This window comes from Hydractinia symbiolongicarpus, chromosome 1 (genome assembly GCF_029227915.1).
Source record: "Hydractinia symbiolongicarpus strain clone_291-10 chromosome 1, HSymV2.1, whole genome shotgun sequence".
Taxonomy (NCBI): domain Eukaryota; kingdom Metazoa; phylum Cnidaria; class Hydrozoa; order Anthoathecata; family Hydractiniidae; genus Hydractinia; species Hydractinia symbiolongicarpus.
This window is the reverse complement of record NC_079875.1, coordinates 37,408,113-37,413,524: the sequence shown is the minus strand read 5'-3', so window position 1 is coordinate 37,413,524 and position 5,412 is coordinate 37,408,113.

Here is a 5,412-nt window from a genome sequence, read left to right as displayed (position 1 = left end):
CCGGAAACGGTGTTGACGCAATGTGATTTCTGCCCCAGTGCTCTGAATGTCAAAGTGAAGAAATTCAACCAAGCGCGGGTAAACGGCGGGAGTAACTATGACTCTCTTAAGGTAGCCAAATGCCTCGTCATCTAATTAGTGACGCGCATGAATGGATTAACGAGATTCCCACTGTCCCTATCTACTATCTAGCGAAACCACAGCCAAGGGAACGGGCTTGGCAAAAATCAGCGGGGAAAGAAGACCCTGTTGAGCTTGACTCTAGTCTGACTCTGTGAAAAGACATAGGAGGTGTAGTTATAGGTGGGAGCGCAAGCGACAGTGAAATACCACTACTCTTATAGTTTTTTTACTTATTCGATTAAGCGGAAGCGAGCTTCACGGCTCATTTTCTAGAATTAAGGCCCCATCGGCGGGTCGATCCGTGTCGAAGACACTGTCAGGTTGGGAGTTTGGCTGGGGCGGCACATCTGTCAAATGATAACGCAGGTGTCCTAAGGTGAGCTCAATGAGAACGGAAATCTCATGTAGAACAAAAGGGTAAAAGCTCACTTGATTTTGATTTTCAGTATGAATACAAACTGTGAAAGCATGGCCTATCGATCCTTTAGTCTTTAGGAGTTTTAAGCTAGAGGTGTCAGAAAAGTTACCACAGGGATAAATATTACGGGGCGGATGTCCCCGCTGTCGGAACCCACCACCCAGTCCCTGTTTTCATAAACACTACAGCGCCAACTCCCTTATACATCACCCTTCATATCTCTGAAGCCCTACAGGCAGAAACGATAAAAATATTTCTCCAAGTTGACAGTTTTTGCAAAATTTATTTACGCATTAATAGTTCAGAAGTTTCGCTAATTTGTTTTATATTTCGATTGTCAAATTGTCATCGTGTACCAACTGACACAAGGCTTTCAACCACAAAACCAGAAAAACTGAAAATTAAAAGAAAGTCGCGGAACGGAAATACTTCAACACGAAAAAATTCCGTAAAATAGCCGAAAATAAAAATTCAACTGCTTATCTTGATACAATAGCGGCCTCGTTTGAGCTCTAGTTTTTTTAATACGTTTTATCTGTTCTTCGTGTACCTAGTGACAGAAGGGTTTTAACAAAGAAGAAATGTAACATACAAAAAATGTCGTTGAACGAAAATACTTCAGCCAGTCAAATTTCCGTAAATTAATGGAAAATTGAAATTCAACTGCTTATTTTGATACAAGAACAGCCTCGTTTGAGTTCTTGTTTCTTTAATACCTTTTATCTGTTCCCCGTGTACGTAGTGATAAAAGGGTTTTAATAAAGAAGAACTGTAACATACAAAAAATGTCGTTGAGAAGAAATACTTCAGCACGTCAAGTTTCCGTAAAATAACCGCAAATTGAAATTCAACTGCCCGTTTTAATACAATACCAGACTCGTTTGAGTTCTAGTTTTTTTAATTCGTTTTATCTGTTCTTCGTGTACTTAGAGACAGAAGGTTTTTAATAAAGAGGAACTGTAACATACAAAAAATGTCGTTGACGGGAAATACTTCAGCAGGTCAAATTTGCGTAAAATAATGAAAAATTGAAATTTAACTGCCTGTTTTGATACAATAACAGCCTAGTTTGAGTTCTAGTTTTTTTAATTCGTTTTATCTATTCTTCGTGTACCTAGTGACAGAACGGTTTTAATAAAGAAGAACTGTAACATCCAAAATATGTCGTTGAAAAGAAAAACTTCAGCACGTCAAATTTCCGTGAAATAGCAGAAAATTGAAATTCAGCGGCTTATTTTGATACAAGAACAGCCTCGTTTGAGTTCTTGTTTTTTTAATTCGTTTTATCTATTCTTCGTGTACCTAGTGACGGAACGGTTTTAATAAAGAAGAACTGTAACATACAAAAAATGTCGTTGACGGGAAATAATTCAGCATGTCAAATTTCCGTGAAATAGCAGAAAACTGAAATTCAACTGCTTATTTTGATACAAGAACAGCCTCGTTTGAGTTCTAGTTTTTTTAATTCGTTTTATCTGTTCTTCGTGTACCTAGTGACAGAACGGTTTTAATAAAGAAGAACTGTAACATCCAAAATATGTCGTTGAAAAGAAAAACTTCAGCACGTCAAATTTCCGTGAAATAGCAGAAAATTGAAATTCAGCGGCTTATTTTGATACAAGAACAGCCTCGTTTGAGTTCTTGTTTTTTTAATTCGTTTTATCTATTCTTCGTGTACCTAGTGACGGAACGGTTTTAATAAAGAAGAACTGTAACATACAAAAAATGTCGTTGACGGGAAATAATTCAGCATGTCAAATTTCCGTGAAATAGCAGAAAACTGAAATTCAACTGCTTATTTTGATACAAGAACAGCCTCGTTTGAGTTCTAGTTTTTTTAATTCGTTTTATCTGTTCTTCGTGTACCTAGTGATAGAAGGGTTTTAATAAAGAGGAACTGTAACATCCAAAATATGTCGTTGAGAAGAAATACTTCAGCAGATCAAATTTCCGTAAAATAGCAGAAAATTGAAATTCAACTGCCGGTTTTGATACAATAACAGCCTCGTTTGAGTTCTAGTTTTTTTTAACTCGTTTTATCTATTCTTTGTGTGCCTAGTGACAGAACGGTTTTAATAAAGAAGAACTGTAACATCCAAAATATGTCGTTGAAAAGAAATACTTCAGCACGTCAAATTTCCGTGAAATAGCAGAAAATTGAAATCCAACGGCTTATTTTGATACAAGAACAGCCTCGTTTGAGTTCTTGTTTTTTTAATTCGTTTTATCTATTCTTCGTGTACCTAGTGACAGAACGGTTTTAATAAAGAAGAACTGTAACATCAAAAATATGTCGTTGAAAAGAAATACTTCAGCACGTCAAATTTCCGTGAAATAGCAGAAAATTGAAATTCAACGGCTTATTTTGATACAAGAACAGCCTCGTTTGAGTTCTAGTTTTTTTAACACGTTTTAGATTTTTTGTAGACCTGAAGAATACATATGTAAAACTGTGAATATGAAGTACCACGAGATAACAACATCATAAAACGATGTTATGGGTCGCGAAAAATGCTAAAACGCATCTTTTTTCCTTGTTAAAACAGCAATTGTGAGAAATTGGAAACGCTATGATTCTGCAACGTAAAGTCAAATGGCAATTATTTTCTCCAGGCGTTGAGAGGTTAACGTGGTGAGTATTTGTGTAAAAATATTGCGTTCAATAATAATTGTGCAAAGGCCAATATTGCATGTTAAACATGCCAATACGTGCGTTTTCACCAAATTAGGGAAAAATCGGAAAAATCGGAAATCCCGAACGACATGTCGGATTGGCTTTATATTTGGCACAATGAACCATCTTGACATGACAAAGGTTCACACGAATTTTTTTTTCAAAAAAACGCTGACGTCAGCATTTTATTTGGCCTTGAATGTTTGACATTTTAGGGCTTCTGGACCCCCCCGCAGAGCCACAAATCGGGAATTTGTGCTCCTACCCGGTTTTAGCCTGAAGTGTTTTACATATCTGCCAAAGATTTAAGAAATACCTTCAATATTTCAGAAGCTATAGCGATTTACCTGTTTTTAAAAAGACCAAAAAAAGTAAGGCCCCAAAACAGGTACTTCCGGTTGACCTTTGACCTCCAAATTTTGCATGGTAATAGATCTCCAAATTTGCTACCATGAAATTCTTGTCCGTTTTTTATAAAAATGCTGACGTCAGCAGTTAAAATTTTTTGAAATTTTAGAATTTATGAAGGTTTGACCGTGCACTTTGTGACGTCATAAGTCTGGTTCTAGCCAAAGTCACACAAAAATATTCCGCCATTTTTCTTAAAATGCCTTTGTTTATAAGTTTGCTTTTTATGATTTCGTTAAAACGTTGTAGTTACTGAGAAAAAATTGTCAAAAAATGCATGTAAGACCCGTCCTATACAAAACACACTGGACGGTTTCTATTGTCAAAAACATTAAACTGTTAATAACATGAGAACGAGGCTTTCCAGCACCAAGGTTCTACAGGCAATTTTTCTTCTTACTAAAATGGCCTATCCACTGACAAATATCTGCATCTACTTTTAAATGTTTCACAAAAGTTATTACTATTATATAAGTAAAATGATGACATTATGTTTAATAAGAGAGTATTATCAGATACGTATGTGTGAAACGGTGAAGTCTTAAGTAATAACTGGCTTGTGGCAGCCAAGCGTTCATAGCGACGTTGCTTTTTGATCCTTCGATGTCGGCTCTTCCTATCATTGTGAAGCAGAATTCACCAAGTGTTGGATTGTTCACCCACTAATAGGGAACGTGAGCTGGGTTTAGACCGTCGTGAGACAGGTTAGTTTTACCCTACTGATGAAGTGTTGTTGCAATAGTAATTCTGCTCAGTACGAGAGGAACCGCAGATTCAGACAATTGGCATTTGCACTTGCTTGAAAAAGCAATGGTGCGAAGCTACCATCTGTTGGATTATGACTGAACGCCTCTAAGTCAGAATCCGTGCTAGAAAGCAATGATAATTACCTCTGGATAATCTTAGGCGAACAAGAATAGAACGGCTTCTGTCGTTCCTAAGTCCCAATGCACTGAGTCGGAGAAAAACCGTCGAGGTGCTGCAACTATCAAAATCTAAAATTTCCAGAGATAAATCCTATGCAGACGACTTAAACAAGAACGTGGTATTGTAAAAAGTAGAGTAGCCTTTGTGCTACGATCTTCTGAGATTAAGCCTCTGTTCGACAGATTTGTCACTTTGTGACAAGTCCTTTTTTTAACCAACTGCTTTGTACCGTGGAGTACCAGTTATCTTGTGCTTACCTGAACTTTTTTTTTAAAAAAGGTGATGCGTGCGTGCTGTACCATTCATCTTTATCACCTCGGTTTAATATTTGGAGACACAGATGTATGGATTAAAAGTGTATGGATTAAAGGTGTATGGATTACAACTGTATCGATTACAACTGTATGTATAGATTACAAGTGTATGGATTACAGCAAGAATTACGGACTAGGGCTATGTTCAGGGTTAAGGTAAAGCCTAGGCTGGGGCCTAGGGGTAATGCTACTGCTTTGGATACGGTTGTGGGTCTTTTTTTTAAAAAAAAAATTTTGGTGGTGTGGCGTACCCTCTCACTTCTTCAATTTCTCAAGCCGTTTATGTGTTATGCCGTATTTTGTTATTTTCAGGTCCCATGAGGCTTAACCGTCATAAAAATATGTTCGGAATGTTGCTGGGCCTATCAGTAACAAACGCGCATGCGTTACGGCACATTCCGGTTAACTTTAAAAAAAATCGATTTTTTTTCCTAAGTCCCCACTTTAGTGTCAGAAACTGGAAAAACGTGCTATATAATGTAGAGAGGGTAGAACAGAGAAGCAATGAGAAATGAGTGAACTCGACTAGAGTTTGGTTGTTATTGTTT